This window comes from Rhinoraja longicauda, chromosome 2 (assembly GCF_053455715.1).
Source record: "Rhinoraja longicauda isolate Sanriku21f chromosome 2, sRhiLon1.1, whole genome shotgun sequence".
NCBI classification, from domain to species: Eukaryota; Metazoa; Chordata; class Chondrichthyes; order Rajiformes; family Arhynchobatidae; genus Rhinoraja; species Rhinoraja longicauda.
Window position 1 is genome coordinate 29,466,614 of NC_135954.1, and position 20,189 is coordinate 29,486,802.

At 40.5% G+C, this 20,189-nt stretch overlaps 1 protein-coding gene and 1 pseudogene across 1 annotated transcript in view; both read left to right on the forward strand.

Moving 5' to 3' along the window:
• Positions 1-20,189, forward strand: part of LOC144603160 (phosphatidylinositol 5-phosphate 4-kinase type-2 alpha-like) — a 198,221-nt gene that overhangs the window by 28,764 nt on the left and 149,268 nt on the right. The window lies entirely within an intron of this gene.
• Positions 11,813-12,084, forward strand: LOC144609244 (U6 snRNA-associated Sm-like protein LSm6 pseudogene; annotated as a pseudogene).

Below are 20,189 nucleotides of genomic sequence, written 5' to 3' on the forward strand. Positions count from 1 at the left end.
CTGTGCTGACTATGATGCCAGCTAACTAAACCCATCAGTATCCCACTATTTCCTGCCTGTTCATGCATCTGCCTAAATGTCGCTTAAGCGTTGCTCTGGGAAAGGAACAGGTGAATGAGAACGGTGGGAGAAATGTGCATCGGGGTTGGGTGGGGGTGGAGAAAGTGCAGGTAGGATATCTTATGGAAGAACAGCACCTCCTATTCTGCTTGAGTAGCCTACAATGGTATGAACATTGAATTCTCCAGTTTCAAGTAATGCTCATCTTCCACTCCTTGCATCCAAGTCCTCCATTTTCCTTTTATCTGCCTTCTTTCCCCTCCTCAAGTTTGTTTCCCCTCTGTCTTATGCTCATCTACCACTCCTCACATCTGAGTCCCCAATTTTCCCCTTCCCCTTGTCCCCTTCCATCCATATCCCTCCCTTTGGCTTTACATTTCACTGCTGTTCTTCCCTTATCTGACACCCCTTCTCTTTCCACCCTTGCTCTTTAATTGTCCTCTCCACTTCCACCCTGTGCTTCTGGCCTCCTATGCTATTATGATGAGGTCAATGTGACTTTAGGAACAATACCTCATTTTATACCTAAGCATGTTGCTTCTCTCTGGGTGCATTGCAGTCTTCTGGACTTAATATCCATCTGTGATTCTGGTTCACTTTTTCTTTTTACCATTGCACAGCATGTTGCATGCCCCATTTTTAGCAGCGCAAACACTGGCAAAGCAGAGTATTCATTCCGGATCCAGTAGTGACTCCAATATTGAAATACTAAACTTTGCACCAAAATGCCACCAGGACCTTGCTTCTTTCTACATATGCAACTTTTGATGATCCATATCTGAGAATTATCTGAATTATTATCCATTATACGTTTCATGTGAGAACTTCATATTGGGAAAAGGACACAAACTGCTGGAGTAATTCAGCAGGTTGGGCATCATCTCTGGAGTGCATGCAAAGGGTGACGTTTCAGTTTGAGACTCCTCTTCAGACTGCAAGGGTCACGATATTCCACCATTCGGACTCCCCCATGTCTCCAATATTCTACACTACACCATCCTGCCCATCTCGATCCATCACTGTGCATGTCACAAATGTTGGAAGTTCCTTCCCCAAACCACTCCATCGCTTTCTCTTCCTTTTAAGATGCTCCTCAAAGACTCAAGTCTTTAACTTTTGTTTTGATTCCCATTCTAATGTATGCATTATGTCTCAATTTGTCTGACACTGTTCGGAGATATGCCTTGAAATACCACCACATGAAAACCGAGAAACGTCATAGCTGCGAAGGACCCCAAGAAATGTCCCTGTATTTTTTTAGGTTATGTAATTTAATGTGGAATAAATTATATGCACACTTTAATGGTCAGGTCCACATACACAAAAACAAATTCACAGAATGATTACAAAATGAAGGAAGGCCATTTGACACTATACTGGGAGTATCAGTTCATACTGGCTCTATGTAACAGCATTCCATCTCATCCCAAAACCCTGCCCTTTCCCATAACCCTGCCAATGTTTTTCTCCTTTTGGCAATTCTCCAACCTCCTTCTGAATACTGCAGTTGAATTTGAATTATTATCCACTATACGTTTCGGTCCCTAACACTGTGTAAAACAATTCTACTCGTGTTGCTTTTCATTTTTCTGAACATCACCTTTACTGCATGTCCCCTGATTTCTGACCTTCCAGCTGATGGGAAATGCTTCTATCTTCTTCCATAGCCTTCGTAATTTAAATATTTTTACCAGATCACATTACAATCCTCTGTTCTAAGTAAAAAACCCTTTGTCAGTCTGTCCCTCAAATAATTTTCAAAACATCCCTTTCACCCTCTCGTCTCTAGATCCATCAGATTTTTCCTAAAGTATGGTTCCAAGAATTCTAATTCTCCAGTTGTGGCTGAACCAGTGTTTTAGAAATGAGCATCATTATTTCATTGCTCTTATAATTGATGCATCCATCAATAAAGCCAGATCTCATGTTTTTTTAAAGTTTTTTCAACCTTCTATGCTAGCTTCAACAAACAATGTGCTTATGCTGCCATGTCATTGTTATTGCATCTGTTTAGAGTTCTGCCTTCCATTTTATATTGCTTTTCCCACAAGATATAACATTTCACATTTTTCATGACTTAATTTTATCTACCACCTGTATATATCTCCTTGAAAGCGATTACTATCCTCATAGTTCGCTCTGTCTGGCAGGTTGATATAATCTACAATCTTTGAAATTGTGCCCGGTATATCCGCATTTAAGTCATTAATATACTCTTGGATAAAACAGCTGTCATGGTACTACCCCTTGGGGAAATTCCAGTAAACATCTTTCTCCAGTGTGAACAACAACCTTTCACTGCCACTGTTTCCTATTACTGAGTCAGTTTTCTCTCCATGTTACTATTGCCCTTGTCATTCCATGGACTTTAGTCTTGGCAAATAGCCTATTACGTGGCAAACAAACTTTATTTCCTTCTTTGATCTTCGCTGCTCTAAAGGGTTTGACACAATTTGCCTTTAAGAAATCCATGCTGCCTTTCTCTAATCAATCCACACTTGTCCAACTAACTGTTAATTCTGCCCATAATTATTGTTGCATCTCCACAAAGGATAAACCTATTGATATGTGGTTACTGGGTTTAACTAAACATCCTTTTTTAAACGTAACATTCTGGTAAATTGGATTTAAAATTGGCTTGTCATAGAAGTGGTAGATGCATAGAAAGTGCTGCAGGGAGTGGTGGTGGAAGCAGACATGACAGTGGTGTTTAAAAGGCTTTCAGATAGGAACATGAATATGGATTGTGTGCAGGCAGAAGGAATTCGTTTAATTTAGCCCACAAACATCGTGGGTCGAAGGGCCTGTTCTTGTGCTGCAGTGTTCTATGTTCTGTGCTCTTTAAACTGCAGATAATATACATTATCCTCTGAAATATTGAACACTTAAAGTGTTTTTGTGGTTTGTTTCTGTTTAATAAAATTGGATATAAATTGCATAGGGCAGTGACTGACATTATTCTGTTCAGTGGTGTCCCTGACTAAATGGTGAGGCAAACGTTATGAGATCGCAGATGATTCAAAATGGCTGATCATCAATTATCATGAAAAGGAACAAATTATTCGTTATTTCCTCCTGTTCTATTTTCAAATCAATTTTGGTTATGTTGTTGACAGAATTGCAGCATCAGGACTGATGATCCAAAGTCGTTGTGGGCTTATTGCATAATTAAAGTCAAGGAAAACTGTATTTCTAATTCAAAGTTATTTAAATTGTTGTTTGAATGGTGTTGTTTATTTACCTGTTTAATATTAAACATTTTTTTAGTTTTGCTCTATCAGTCCAGTGGGATATTGTGGAGTCATACAGTGAGGAAACAGGCCCTTTGGCACAACTTGCCCACACATGCCAACATGTTCCATCTACACTAGTCCCACCTGCCTGTGCTTGGCCCATATCCCTCTGAACCTATCCTATCCATATACCTGTCCAAATGTTTCTTTAACATTGTGATAGTACCTGCCTCAAGTACTTCCTACGGCATCTCGTTCAATATATCCACCATCCTTTGTATGAAATGTTACCCCTCAGGTTCCTATTAAATCTTTCCCCCCCCCTCACATCAAATCTATGTCCTCTGGTTCTCGATTCCCCTACTCTGGGCAATAGACTCTGTGTGTTTACCCGATCTATTCCTGTCATAATTTTGTACACATTTATAAGATCACCCCTTATTTTCCTGCGCTCCAAGGAACAGAGTCCTAGCCTGCTTAACCTTTCCTTTTAAATCAGGCCCCCGACTCCTGGCAACATCCTCGTAAATCTTCTCTGCATCGTTTCCAGTTTGACACCATCTTCCCTATGACATGGTGCCCAGAACTGAACACGATACTCTAAATGCAACCTCATCGACGAGTTATATAACTGCAACTTGACCTCATTACACAGACTGATGAAGGCCAATGTGCCAAAAGCTTTATGATCACCCTATCTACCTGTGACGCCACTTTCAAGGAACTATGTACCTGCACTCCTAGATCCCTCTCCTCTGCAACATTCCCCAAAGTACTACCATTCACTTGGGCGGCACAGTGGCGCAGCGGTAGAGTTGCTGCCTTATAGCCCTTGCAGCGCCGGAGACCCTGGTTTGATCTTGACTACAGGTGCTGTCTGTATGGAATTTGTACGTTTTCCCTGTGACAGCGTGGATTTTCTCCAAGATATCCGGTTTCCACCTACACTCCAAAGACGTACAGGTGTGTAGGTTAATTGTAAATTGTTCCTAGTGTGTGTAGGATTGTGTTAATATGCGGGGATCGCTGGTTGGTGGGCCGAAGGGCCTATTTCCGCGCTGTATCTAATCTAAACTAAACTATAGGTGCTGCTCATGATAGACTTCCCAAAATACAACAACTCGCATTTCTCAGTATCAAATTCCATCAACCATTCCTCAGCCCAACTGCCCAACCAGTTGAGCTCCTACTTCAATTTTTTGACAGCTGTCTTCACTATCTGCAATACCACCCACTTTTGTATCATCTGCAATCTTGCAAATCATGCCATGTCCATTTATCCAAATCATTGATATAGATGACAAATAGCAATGGGCCCAGCACCGAATCCTGAGGCACACCACTAGTCACAGGCCTCTGTTCTGAAAACCATCATTAACGTCTGCTTCCTTGCATGAAGCCAATTTTCTATCCATTCAGCTATCTCCCCTTGGATCCCATGTGATCTAACCTTCCAGAGCAGCCTACCATGTGGAACCTTGTCAAATGCCTTGCTGAAATCCATGTATACAACATCTACAGCTCTGCCCTCATCAATCTTTTGGTCACATCTTCAAAAAACGCAATCAGATTTGTGAGACACGACCTCCCACGTACAAAACCATGCTGACTATCTCGAATCAGCCCTTGTCCATCTAAATGCATGCATATCCATCTAAATGCATGTTATGTTGCGGAACTGCATGAATTCTTTAATTTAAAGGGCAATTCTTCCTCTTGCATAGCTAGATACTAGCAGGATATAAAAGTAAAATAATACAGATTGCAGCTATTAAAAGTTATAAATCCAGAAAATTAACAGATGTTCTCTGAAACTCAATCTGTTGTATGACAACAAAAGTTAAAGAAGGGAAAATGAGGCAAAATTTTAAATAGCCATCTCATTCCTTTTACCAATATTATGAGTACATGCACTATTTTGTTTAACACTGGCAACCAGAGGGTAGTGCATCAACAGGATATCCCTGTCATGCATGGAAAGATCCTGTAGACAAGGATCACTGGTCTTAATGACTACAGGCCTGTCGCACTGACCTCTAGTCATGAAGGACTTGTGCTGGCCCAGCTGAAAAACATCACCTTCTGGACCTTCTGCTGTTTGCATACCGGGCCAACAGATCGGTGGATGACGCAGTCAACCTAGGCCTGCACTTCATCCTCCAGCACCTAGACCGCAAGGGGACCTATGCAAGGATTTTGTTTGTGGACTTTAGCTCTGCATTTAACACCATTGTGCTGGAGCTACTACACTACAAACTCTCCCAGTTGACTGCGCCTGAACCCCTCTGTCAGTGGATCATCAACTTCCTGACGGACAGGAAGCAGCATGCGAGTCTGGGAAAGCACATCTCGGACCCGCAGACCCTCGGCATAGGAGCACTGCAAGGCTGTGTACTGTCCTCTCTTTACTCTCTCTACACCAACGACTGCACCTCCACAGACTCCTCTGTCAAGCTTCTCAAATTTGCGGATGACACAACCCTGATTGGACTGATCCAGGATGGGGAGGAATCTGCCGACAAACAGGAAGTGACACAGCTGGCGTCCAAGCGCCATCGCAACAACCTGGAGCTCAATGCTCTTAAGACAATGGAATTGATTATAGAATTTAGGAGAGCTCCCCCTCCCCTCCCCCCACTCACCATCAACAACACCACAGTCACATCTGTGGAGTCATTTAAGTTCCTTGGAACCATCATCTCCAAGGACCTTAACTGGGGGGCGACCATTGACTCCACAGTCAAAAAGGCCCAACAGAGGATGTACTTCCCGCGGCAGCTGAGGAAACACAATCTGCCACAGGCAATGATGGTCCAATTCTAGACTGCCATCGTTGAGTCCGTCCTCAACTTCTCCATCATGGTCTGGTTTGGCTCAGTCACCAAGCACGACATCCGGACGCTGCAACAAATCGTTCGATCAGCTGAGAAGGTTGTTGGCTGCAACCTTCCCCCCTTTGACGAACTGTACACTGCAAGGGCCAGGAAGCGAGCGGGTAAGATCATCTCTGACCCCTCTCACCCTGGCCACAAACTCTTTGTAGCACTTTCCTCTGGAAGACGACTCTGGACTGTCAAAGCAGCCACAGCCCGACATAAAAACAGCTTTTTTTCCGCGAGTAGTAGTTCCACTCAATAACCAAAGTCTGTAGTCTCTTTTTGCTCTGGTTTATTTCACTCGCATTTTTAAACCATAATGTGTATTCTTAATGTTTTAATGTTTTATGCTTTATTCTTAATTGTTTACTGTATGTTCGTGTTGTTACTTGCGAGCGGATCACCAAGGCTTTTTTGTTAGCAAATTCAGCATTTGAATTCCTGCTGGCTCTGCAAACTGCCAACAATTAAGATTGATTTTTTTTCAATTTTGCCCCATGGGAGATAAATTCACCATCCCTCATTACTTGATCTTCTTGCTTTTTAATTGGTTATTTTGCACTTTAGCAATATTTCTTTCTTAAAAATATGCATTTCTTTCTGCCAAAATATTACCAATTTTCTTTTGCATTACTATTCATTTGTCTATTGTGCCACCCCTGACAATGTTGTTTTAAAGGTTATTTCTATCTGCTTACTCCTTGCTTCTTACACTTACAAGTTTAGTGTACTATGCACATTTTGAATTTCAATCCAATCCTTAAGATACCATCCTTTGTTCCTACAAGTGGTTGTCTAGGGTTGGTCACGTACTACATTGTTTTCAGTAATCGACACTGATTAATGCATGATTCACCACTCATTTGGTCATTTCATCCTTGGTTGACCGATTTAGTTTTATAGATGATTATAAATTCTGCACACTGAAATAAACATTTTTTCTCAAAGAATTCTCAAGAGTCAAGATTGTTTGTTTGTCATGTGTACCAACTATGGGACAATGAAATTCATGTGATTAAGTGATAGGAGCAGAATTAGGCCATTTGGCCCATCAAGTCTACTCTGCCATTCAATCATGGCGGATCCATTTTTCCCACTTAACCCCATTCTTCTGCCTATCTCCCCATAACCCCTGACACCCATTACTAATCAAGAATCTATCTATCTGCCTTAAAAATATCCATTGATTTGGCCTCCTCAGCCTTCTGTGGCAATGAATTGCACAGATTTGCCTCCTTGCTGCAGTTTAACATGCCTGTAAATGCAATAACAAATAATGTATAATAATCTCACAGTTAATAACAGTGATACTAGCTAGCCATAAGTTCAAAAATTAAATTCTACAATGCAACCAAAGATCATATTTGCTTAGATTAGTGTTAGGTGGTGTTCAAGAGCCTGATGGATGCTGGGAAGAAACTCTTCTTGAACCAGGTGGTCTTGACTTTCGGGCTCCTGAACCTTCTTCCAATGGCGGTAGCGAAATGAGAATGTTGCCAGGATGGTGTGGGTGTTTTGAGGCAGCGCCACCTAAAAACCCTTCTGTGGTGGAGTGGTCATTACTGGTGATGGACTGGGCTATGTCCACTCTCTGTAGTTCCCTTCGTACTGGAGCGTTTCAAGTTGCCAAACTAGGCTGTGATGCAACCAGTGAGTGAGCACTTTCCATGGAAGATCTGCAGAAGTTCAGTAGAGCATTTGTCGACATACTGAATCTTGCCAATCTTCAAAGGAAATGGAGGCTTTGAGCTTTCTTTGTGATTGCATGTATGTGCTGGGCTCAGGAAAGATCTTCAGAGGTGTGCATGCCCAGGAACTTGAAGCTGTTCAATCTCTTCATCGTCATCTCATTGATGAGACTTGTTTGTGGATCCTTGGCCTTCCCTTCCTAAAGTCAACATTCAGCACCTTGATCTTGCTAGCACTGAGTGCAAGATTGGTATCCATTTAATCAGATTTTAGTCCTGCACTCTGACTCTCATTACCATTTCAAGCTCTTCTTCCTTGACATTTCTCTAACCTTCAGCCCTAAAAACAACCAGGATTTTTTTGTAATCCAATTCTGGGCGGAATAAAAAATATGTAGGTTTTAAGGTCATAGATGTAATGTGAAGGCTAAAAATGTTTAATGGGGATCTGAGGGGTAACTTTCTCCACACAAAGGGTGGTAGGTGTAAGGAACAAAGTTGAGGATGGAACTATCCCAACGTCAAAGAAACAGTTGGGCAGGTACAAGGATAGGACAGGTTTGGAGGGATCTGGACCAAACGCAGGCCGGTGGGATTAGTGTAGCTGGGGCAAGTTGGGCCGAAGGGCCTGTTTCCACACTACATCACTATGACTGTTAAAAATATTTTAATGCCCATTATTTTGCCCGGTTTGCTTTCTGTCACATTTATCAATCTATTTTACTTTAATTTTAAATAATCTATTAATTGTGCTCCTTTATATTTTCAAAACAAATATATTTTATTTATTCTGGTTCGTATTACTTCATCCATTTTACAACAGGGGTTTTCTCCTTGGGAGGGTAAAGAAAAGTGATGTTAATGCACTGAGCATTGGTGGTGCTGCAGTTGCAGTCTGACTCTCTATGATTCCTGTCTTGAAGCGTTGACAGCTGAGTACTTCCAGATGATTTAAATTCCAATATCTGATTTTAAAACTTTGTTTTGTTTTAGTTTTTTTTAGTTTTGGCTTAATTCTCGGGCATTTTCATTTGAACTGGAAAGACCCTAGAAACGTACAAAGTGCCATTTCCTTCAGATTCTAATCTGCACGGCAGCTTTTTAATTGTAGCTTAAAATGTACGTTTGCACCGTGAAGTCAAAGAGTTTCCTTCCTTGCAGTATTCTAGCTACCATGTTATTTCTGCTGAACTACTCTTGTATTTTTCTGTGAAATAACTAAACATCCTAAATCTCAATTTGCTGTGTGTTGACTGAAGAAATGCATCACTATCTCATTTTATGGTTTTATTTTCCCTAAGACTGCAGAGTTAATGAGCCATTCATTCTTTTTATACAAACTTTTTTTTACTTCTTTAATCTATGCTGTTTTATTTATAAACTACAATTTGCCTTTTGGTAGTCTTCTGCTTTCAGGTTTCCTCTGACCATACAGCTTGTGTTATCAGTTCTTGGTTAATCTCACTCTAATTTTACTGTTTGGCGTAAAGACATAAAAACATAGAAAATAGGTGCAGGAGGAGGCCATTTGACCCTTCGAGCCAGCACCGTCATTCATTGTGATCATGGCTGATCATCCACAATCAGTAACCTTCTCCCAAATATCCCTTGATTCCACTAGCCCCTAGAGCTCTATCTAACTGTCTTTTAAATTCATCCAGTGAATTGGCAGAGAATTCCACAAATTCATAACTCTCTGGGTGAAAAAGTTTCTTCTCATCTCAGGTTTAAATGGCCTCCCCTTTATTCTTAGACCGTGGCCCCTGGTTCTGGACTCCCCCAACATTGGGAACATTTTTCCTGCATCTAGCTTGTCCAGTCCTTTTATAATTGTATACGTCTCTATAAGATCCCTTCTAAACTCCAGTGAATACAAGCCCAGTCTTTCCAATCTTTCCTCATATGACAGTCTGTACATCCAAGAGATTAACCTCGTGAACCTATGCTGCACTGCCTCAATAGCAAGGATGTCCTTCCTCAAATTATGAGACCAGAACTGCACACAATACTCCAGATGTGGTCTCACCAGGGTCCTGTACAACTGCAGAAGGACCTTTTTACTCCTATACTCAAATCCTCTCGCAATGAAGGCCAACATGCCATTAGCTTTCTTCACTGCCTGCTGTACCTGCACGTTTACTTTCAGTGACTGGTGCACAAGGACACCAAGGACTCGTTGCACTTCCCCTTTACCTAATCTGATACCATTAAGCCCCTTAATGAGAAGTTTTTTTTCCCCTCTGGGCAATTACTAGCCTTTTCTGGGTGCCTTCTGGAGCAGTGTGACTCCTATTGGGATCTTGGGTAAAGAAAATGACTGATGTTGTTGCTGCCCTCTGCTCTGCTTTGGAGAATTCTTTTGGTTGCAGTGAACGTTTAAAAAAAAAAGTTGCTTGTTGAATTCTATTTTGTATTGCTGTGTAACATATAGTGCATTTGATTTAATGAGATTTTAAAGTCATTATTGCTTTGTCCACTCTTCTCCCAAGGATTCCAGAGTAAATGGGAAAGATTGAAATATCATTTGGAAAAACCATCAAATTAAACTCCTTTTCCAAAAACTGAGGATGGGAAATTGCTGTGTGGCTTTCCCACATTGCTATTTGTTGCAGTGTGCACTTGAATCATTTAACTGTCTTGAAAGATGTTGCATACTGTGACAACGCCGCATGCCTTCACCTGGCACATGCAGAGTGCTCAATTTAGGCATTTCTGAATATGTTTTCAGAATTTTAGAAAAACTGTTTTAAATGCTCAAAATTGACTGCAACTGAATCTAAAATGTTGCTCCTTGTAGAAATCAAAAATCTTGTTTTGTTATTCTTTAATAGTAAGTCATGATTGTTACACTCAGTATTCCAGTCGGTGAATTTTATTTCAAAGTGCAGTCACTGCTTTCATATTGCAGTTGTTGGTGAGAATTGTGCTGGCTGATAGCCAGCAATTCTGAAGAAAATTACTGACTATAAGCCTTCAGCTGCTCTGCAGATCTCTGATTTCTGATGAGCAGGGAGGTCAGATGCTATTGATTCCAGCAGAGGACCTAATGCTGCAATGACAGATCAGATGCACTTCACATCTGGTTCTTGGCCTTGTGGCAGGGAGAGCTGACTCCATTCAGGATTAATCAATCCTGTTAAAAAGATAAATGTTTTACTCTATTGAATAAGTTATTCACCCTTGAGATTAGTCATACAGCACAGAAACAGATTCCTTGGCCCAACTCATCCATGCCAACAGAGAAGCCCATCAAAGCCAGCCTAATTTGCCTGCGTTTGACCTATATCGCTCCAGACCTTTCCTATTAGTGTATCTGTCCAAATGTCATCTAAATGCTGTTGTACTACTTGCCTCAACTACCTCCCCTGAACCCACCATCCATTTAATTATGCTGATTCAAAAAAAAATCTTAAATTACTTTAATCTTTTCAAATGGATGTCTCTCGAAATCTAAGACGTTCAATAATAGTTGAAAATGCCTTCACACTGAGTTTCTGGGTGATCTGGGGCAAGGCCACAAGATTTCCATCATGAGGCCAGCTTGTTCTTCAGATTCTGCACTGCCTCTCTGGTCCTTGTAGGATTGCCAACTATCCCTTATTAGCTAGGACATCCCGTATTTTGGGCTAAATTGGATTGTCCCGTACGGGACAGCCCTTGTCCTGTATTTGAGTGCTGCCAGCAGTTTTCAGGGTTGGACTGTTAGGCACTTGTGGGTTTTCATTCTCTGGGTTAGTTTCCCCCCTCCCTCTCTCTTGGGAATGTTTTTAATTTCCACGTTTTAATTATTAAATCTCTTTTGCGTCTCTCAAACGCCCACCCCACCCCATCCCCACCTAGGGTTGCCAAATACGGGACAAGGTGACGTCATCATCGCACGCCCCACGTGACATCACCCCCCGGCCGGGAGGCGGGTTGCTACACAACCTCAGCCGCGTTCGAATCAAGCCATCAGTGGACTGTGCACAGGCTGAAGGACGCAAAATGAGCCGGCGAAAGCAAACGGCCAGTGATTTTCTAAAACGAATCATAGGGAGGCCAGTGGTGGTTAAACTGAACTCGGGTCTGGATTACCGAGGTGTTTTAGTTTGTTTGGATGGATATGTGAACATAGCACTGGAACAGACAAAAGAATATATAAACGGTCAGCTTAAGAACAAATATGGAGATACATTTATTCGAGGCAACAACGTGTTGTACATCAGCACACAGAAAAGAAGACTTTAGATGATGTTGTAGAGTGAAGATTGATTTTTGATTTGAAAGACATAATTTTTTTAATGTAACAAAACGTTTCTTTAACTCTTTTGAAAATTTAGTTTTCTACACTATATAACTGGTGGTTTCTCGATAAAGAATGATTTAATCCACATCTTAGTTTGGTTTACCAGATAATGGCTGTGTTGTATGTGTCAAACATGATGTCTTATTCTGACTGGTACTGGCCTATTTAGGCATTATTGTATACAATTAAAGGAACGTGCATGTTTGGATAGAAGCTAATATACTGCTGAAAACATTGTGAATAAAGGACTTGATGTACATGTAAAGAAAAAACCTCCGTTAGGCCGCCTAACGAATCTCGCCCCGAAACGTCACCCACTCCTTCTATCCAGAGATGCTGCCTGTCCCGCTGAGTTACTCCAGCATTTGTGTCTGTCTTCAGCGTAAACCAGCATCTGCAGTTCCTTCTTTTACATTTAGTAAACTGATTTGAATTTAATCTAGACTGCAATGGACTTTTCTTTTGAATATATAGAAAGAGAGTGAAAACATTTTAGAATTAGTTGTCTTACTTTCCAAGTCGGTTTCAGTTGCACTGCACATTTAAACACAACATTCAATTAAAGGATGGCTTGAATGAAGGATGAGTGCACTATATTTATGAATAGTAAGGAAATTACTTTGAGGTTGGGTATGGTCTAATGCATGATTTTGGATCAGGTCAAGGGAACTTTTCTCAACTTCTAACATAAGCTAGAGAATTTGCCAGTATGGTTGTTTGATTAGAAGTGCAATTTTTAAAAAAAATCTTAAATGTAATTCCTTTGATGTGAGTTTGATTATATATAAAAACATGCCCCTGCAGTTAGCTCTTGGTCTTGAAATTGCTACTGTTAAAAACAAAACTGTGTGTTGGGAAACTGCCACGTCAGTATTTTGAGCAATGTTCACAAAATCCCATGTGATGGTAAAACAACAGAAAATATGCACGCAAATATCCTTCATGCTGTTAACCTATTGGAGAGAATAACAGATGGCTGAGAGTATGTTCCAAGTTTTCAAAGCACTGGGTCGTAATTGTGATCCCATATTAAAACTGTATATCTTTTAAGCTTTTGTATTTTTCATTTGTTAGGTTGATTTGTAACCTAAACTTCCTCAGGCGGTAATTTGGCAATCGAAAGAAATACAGGAAATATTAGGCAGCATCTTTGGAAACAAATTTAATGCTTTAGCTTGAAGATCTTGTTATCAAATTAGGACAAAGTTCGATAGATATTTAGTTTTAAGCAAGCACAAGGCAAGGAAAGTTGGGAAAGGAAAGGGAAGAGGTAGGAAGGAAAGAGGAATGCTATTAGCTGCTTTGTGTAAGAGGGGGACACGGGTGTGGAAAAGTAGGGGCAATGGGTATGTTCTGAAATTGTTGAAATCCATCTTGAAACAGAAAATGCTCAAAACAGACAGACAGCATTTGTGGAGCAGGAAGTGGTAGCAATGTAACTCTGATTCCCACTCTATAGATGCTGCCTCACCTGGTAAGTGTTTCCAGTATTTACTGTTTTAATTTCAGATTTCCAGGTCTGCAGTTTTTAGTGTTGAGCTAGGCATTGAGACTGGAAGTCTGTAAAGTGTGTTCAGGTTTTAGAGTTTTGATTGATTTCTAACTTTAAATGGGGTAAAGGAGAAAATAAAACGATGACACCTATAATTATTATTAAATAAAAAGCTGATTTTGAATCTTAAACATTCTTTTATGCTGTTTGAGCTTGCACTACATATGTTGATAGGCAGAATTTTCCAATTTGACTCTGTTGCAAAAGTGACAGTGGGAAGAAGAAGCTGTTGAAATGCAAAATGCATAAGTGCAAAACTAGTCAAGTCAGGTTTACTGTCATATTCACAAGTAAGGTAAAATCCAGGTACAATGAAAATCTTGTGCAATAGCAGTCTGTGTCCATTGCTGAGGAATAGATCCGTTCAAGAACCTGATAGTTGTACAAAAGGAGCTGTTACCATAGCCTGTGGTGGGGTACTAGAGGCTTTTTTACATCTGATAATAGCAACGAGAAGAGCACATTGTTCGGATGTTGGCGATCCATGATGATAGATGCTCCCCTTCTTGCATAGCACCACATGTAAATGCACTCTATGGCGGGGAGTGCTGTGCCCATGAAGAACAATACAATACAATACAATATATCTTTATTGTCATTGTACAGGGGTACAACGAGATTGGGAATGCGCCTCCCATACGATGCAATAAATCAATTAGCTAGTCAGTATTAATTTAAACAACCCAATGAAACAAATTAGAACAATTTTAAAACAGAACCGGGCTGAGTCCACCTCTCTTTGCAGCCTCGTTGATTCCTGTTTATTGGAATTGCCTGACTAGGCCAATAAATGTATATCATGTGTAATATTGATGGATTTGAGAGCATTAAGTTACCATAAAGGATGCTTACTTGTAATTGCTTTGTAAGAAGCTGTTAAATGGGCAATCAAAATAGCTTAGGTCTGAGCATACATAAGAGATCTGATTGCAAATACCAAGCCTTTTTGTGGGGGGGGGGGGGTTGCTTATTCCTTTTGAGGGATGTGTAACATAGGTGACAAGACCAACATTTACTGACATTCATTAGTTGCTTTTCATAAGCTAGCCAGCAGTTTCTTGGACTCGTGGTACCTGTGTGAAGAGGTAATGCCCAAATGCGATTGAATAAGGAGTTGTCGTATTTTGACCGAGCAGTGATGAAAGCAGCAGTTGCAGTGGTAGTCCTTTATTCACAATGTTTTCAGCAGTATATTAGCTTCTATCCAAACATACATGTTCCTTTAATTGTATACAATAATTCCTAAATAGGCCAGTACCAGTCAGAATAAGACATCATGTTTGACACATACAACACAGCCATTATCTGGTAAACCAAACTAAGATGTGGATTAAATCATTCTTTATCGAGAAACCACTGTCAATTGTTGTGTGAGAAGAATTTGTGGTGGTGTTACCAGCTTCCCTTGTTTTCTAACTAATGAGTCAAGTATTGAAAGTTTTGTTGAATTCTTGGCGAGTTCCTGAAACATATTTGTGCACCCTGCACTAATGGTGGAGGGAGTGAATGTTTAGAATGGTGGATGTGTTGGCTTTCAAGCCGACTTCTTGGCCGACTTCTTGCCTACTCCCCATCTCTCAAGGAGTTTGACAAGTGAGGATGTTCCATGGTGCCCCACGGTGCTCTTAGGTATGTTTTTTAAATGGTGGAATGGCTTTTGGAGAATTGTAAGGTGAGTCACTCAGCAAAGGATGCCTAGCCTCAGATTTGTTTTTGTAGTCATTTTCCTGCCAATTATATTGTGTTACAGCATCAGAGACCCATGTTCATTCCTGACCTCGGGTGCTGTCTGTTGAAGTTTGAACGTTGATTGTGTAGTTTTCCTGAGGGTGCTCCGGCTTCCTCAAACTTCCCAAAAACATGAGTTTGTAGATTAATTGGCCTCTGTAAAATTAATGGCCTCCTAATGTTTTGGGAGTGAATGAGAAAGTGGGATAACTTAGAACTAGTGTGAGCAGATGATCGATGGTTGTCGAGTACTTGGTGAGCTGAAGGGTCTGTTTCCTTATAGTATCTCTAAACTAAACTAATTAGTGACAAATAGTCATACAGCAGGTAAGGAGCATTAATTAGCTAGATTGCATTTGTATTGTTCTATGCTCAGGATGTTCTTGGAGAATTTTGGATAGATTTCAATGTTGGAGATGTTGAAAACTTGTGGTTGGTTCAAAGGCATTGGTCTTCAATACCACAGCTGAGATACTGCCTAATCCCATAGCTTTTGATATTTCTCATGGGGTGAATATTTTGCTGTAGGGTGTGTTCCATGATGGTGGAGGGACTTCAGGCAGAGGTAAAGGTGGATCATCTGCTCGGGTCTTCTGGCTGAAAATGTTTACAATGATTCTGCATTGATGGGCACACTGTACTGTTTGTTGAGGATGCAATAGGAACCTCTCCCTTCAGCTATTTAATTGCCTACCTGATTCATGACTGGATGTGACACGACTGATCCGATAGGTGGAATGTAGGGCCTGTTTCCACGCTTTATCTCTAAACTAAACACAGGATAGAGTATTCCCTGTGTGACATTCAACTTAATCTCAGCAACATGCTCCTTTCAATATTGCCATTGCCAGATGCATCAGCAACGAGTAGATATCTAAGGGTAAAGGAAAGTAGGTTTACTTCCTGTGTTGGTTCTCAACAAAGATCTATGTTGGTCTTGAATTGATGAGCTCTGATAATTTTGGGGATAGGCAGTGAACCCCTCCACCCAGTGAATAGTCAGAGTTTCATTCAAGTGTTGTCCAGCAAGGAGAACTGAGGCATTGGCAGTGGCAGCACAGTAAGTGGTGAGGGGCCCTATGAAGTAAGTCAAGTTGTGTTTATTCCCTTTTGCACAAGTACATTGAGCTTACAGATACATTGAAAATCCTGCTAGCAGCAGCGTTGCAGGAAGATAGTCGCTCAACATACATAACAGTAAATTGTACATAAATTACACAATTTGTACAAGAGACTGCAAAACAACGATTAATTGGTGCAAAACAATTGTAAAGCAAGTCCATGGTAGTGGAAGAGGTGGTCAGTAGTGTTCCATTGCTGAGGTAAGATTATGGTTGTGCAGGTCAGTTCAAGAAGTTAACAGTTGTCGGAAAGTAGCTGTTCCTGAATCTGGCGGTGTAAGCCTTCAGGCGACTGTACCTGCTACCCAAAGTATCAATGTAGTGGACTCTGAAAACCATTCCCTCACCTGGTGGATCTGACCTTGCCTGTGGGACAGAGTACACCTCGAGATGACGATGAAGGAATCACAATGTTAGCTCAACAGTAGGAATCTGTGCATGCAACAAGACTTTGGTTAGATTAAAATGGGAGCAGTGTAAAACAAGTTGGACACCTGCCCTAGATATTTAAGCTGGAGGGTATCATTACTGATCAGTTGAATCCAAATCCATCAATTTTAATGCAGTAGTTTGATAGAGCAAAGTGACTGGTTTGGCTAGTTAAGAATCAATCACTTTGCTCTAGAGTGACATAATTTGTAGACTAGGTAAGGGCACTAAATTATCTTCTCTGAAGAACATTATAATTTAATGATCACCATAAATGATAATTTTCTTTTAAAATTCCAGTTTATTAATTTAACTGAATTCAAGTTTCTGTTACTGTATTGGGATTTGAACATGTCTCGAGATCATTATTCTAGGCCTAGTGTTTTAGTTCAATAATTTAATCACTGTCATCAGACCAAGAGTGTTTACATTTCACAAAATACAAAATAAATTTACAAACTGCTTCATACTTTTTTCTGTTAAATGAAAATTAACATTTAACAGGACTCTTTATACTTAATTCTTTATTACTTAACACCAGTAACACTTACTAGTAATTATTTCATCCTTAGTCATGGAGGACAAATTACCCATTAAGTCAACCAGAGTTAAACAATCATGACTTCCTATGTGGTATCCTGTTTCTTAATTCAATCCAGGTGTAATATGACCAATTTAAAAAGGTTGTATTCATAATCTTGTAAAGTTAAAATATGTCATTCCATATTGTGAGTTGTGTGGTCTGGAATCTGAAACTAAAGTCTATATTTTCACATTTTGAGCACTTAAAGTCAGAGTCATACAGCGTGGAAATAGGCCCTTCGGGCCAACTTGCCCACGCCACCAACATGCCCAAACTACACTAGCCTTGCCTGCCTTTGTTTGGCCCATATCCCTCCAAAACCTTTCCTGTCTATGTACTGAACCAAATGTTTTTTTAACCGTTGTGATAGTACCTGCTCAACTACCTCCTCGGGTGGCTCGTTCCATATACCAACCACCCTTTGTTTAAAAAAAAGTTGCACCTCAGGCTCCTATTAAATCTATCCCCCCTCACCTTAAACCTATGTCCTCTGGTTCTTGATTCCTCTACTTTGGGTTAAAGACTCAGTGCCTTTATCCTACCTATTTCTCTCATTTTATACACCTCTATATGATCATCCCTCATCCTCTTGCACTCCAAGGAATGAAGTCCTAGCCTGCTCAGCCTTTCCCTATAGCTCAGGCCTTCATGTCCTGGCAATATTTTCATAAATCTTCTGTGCATCCTTTCCAGCTTAACAACTTTCCTATCACAGGGTGACCAAAACTGAACACATTTTGTCTGCTCCACTGCGAGTGCTCCTCAAGGTATGCCTACTTTGAAGAAGTTCTCTTCTCTCCAACAGGAGTTCTGCAACACCCTCTCTCAATACTCCCTGTCTGTGATTCCACTGGCTCTACGACCATGTTTTCCCCCACTATCAGAGTGAGGCCACACACAAATTGGAGGAACAGCACCTCGTATTTCCCTTGTGCAGCTTACAACCTACATATATGAACATTGATTTCTCTAATTTCAAGTAACTCCTGCATTTCCCAACAATGGGCCATTATAGACTCCACCCTTCCTGACGTTATCTGTTGCTGGCCCTGTTTTGTTTAGTTCTATCTTTCAGTCTAAAGAAAGGTTCTGACCTGAAATATTACCCATTCCTTTTCTCCAGAGATGCTGCTCGCATCCCATTTTGTGTCTATCTTTGATATAAACCAGCATCTGCAGTTCCTTCATACACATTGTGTACGATACTCTGACTGATGAAGGTCAATTTGCCCAAAGCCTTCTTGGCCACCCTATCCACCTGTGACATCACTTTCAAGGAACTATGTACCGGCACTCCTAGATCCCTCTACTGTATACCAATCTCTAGAGCTTGCCATTCACTGTGTAGGTTCTGCCCTGGTTAGATTTCCCAAAATGTGACACCTGCATTATCTGCATTAAACTCCATTAACCATTCCTCAGCCCACCTGCCCAGCCGATCAAGATTCTGTTGCAATTTTTGATAACTATCTTCGCTATTAACAATACAACCCACCTCGGTGTCATCTGCAGACTTACTAATCATGCCTTGTTCATTCCCATCCAAATCGTTAATATAAATCACAAACCGTGAAGGGCCCAGCACTCGTCACAGGCCTCCAGGAAAAAAACCAACCTACCACAATTACACTCTATCCTTTCATTAAGCTAATTCTCTATCCAGTCAGCTAGCTCTCCCTGTATCCCATGAGATCAACAACATCTCCCTTAATGTCAACAAACAAAGGAGCTGGTCATCCACTTCAGGAAGTTTGGTGGAGTACATGTTGTAGTCTGCATCAATGGTGTTGAAATGTAGACTCCATCTGTATTTTATGCCACCTCAGGAAAGCAGTCAACATAATCGATGGTCACTTGTACCCTGGTCAATCTCTCTACTATCTTCTGTCCGGTAGATGATACAAAAGCTTGAAAGCAATTGCCTCCAGATTCAAGAACAACTTCTTTCCTACTGTTATCCTACTCTTGAACAGACCTCTTGTATGCTAAGGATGTATACCTGATCTTCCAATCTAACTCATTGCGGCCCTTGCACTTTTTAAAATCTGCAGTTTCTCTACAACTGGAACACTATATTTTCCACACTATTTCCGTTCTCTTTATGCACTATCTGATGTACTCGTGTATGGTATTATTGTACATGTACGGAATGAATAGGCAAGTCTTAGAAATATATAAGTTAATGTAAACAATTTTTTTAAAGTAAAATATTTAACTTAGAGAATTTAAAAATTAAATTACTGAACAGTTAAAAACATTCAAATAATTTAAAGAAACATTAATCAATATATCACTCAGTTAAAAAAATATATATATCTTGCCTTGTTCTAGGGCTTCTTCCTCAAGGCTGTTATTCTTAGTTCAAGTTAATGGACATGGACCATGCACCTGGTTAGAGTTAGCACAGGATAAGTGGCCAAATTCCCTGGTGTAAGTGCGAACTAATTCAAAACGTTTGTGCTCCAGCATTGGACTCTCTGCAACGCAGAACTCTTTTGTTTATCTCTCCCAGGAATTAACTCTTGCAAAAAGTTAGTATTAAAATTACAAAATCCATTGAATAGAAAAACATTAAGGGGTATATCCTATCTTCTGTAATGTCATTATTACCTCAAAACAAAAGCATTGACCTAT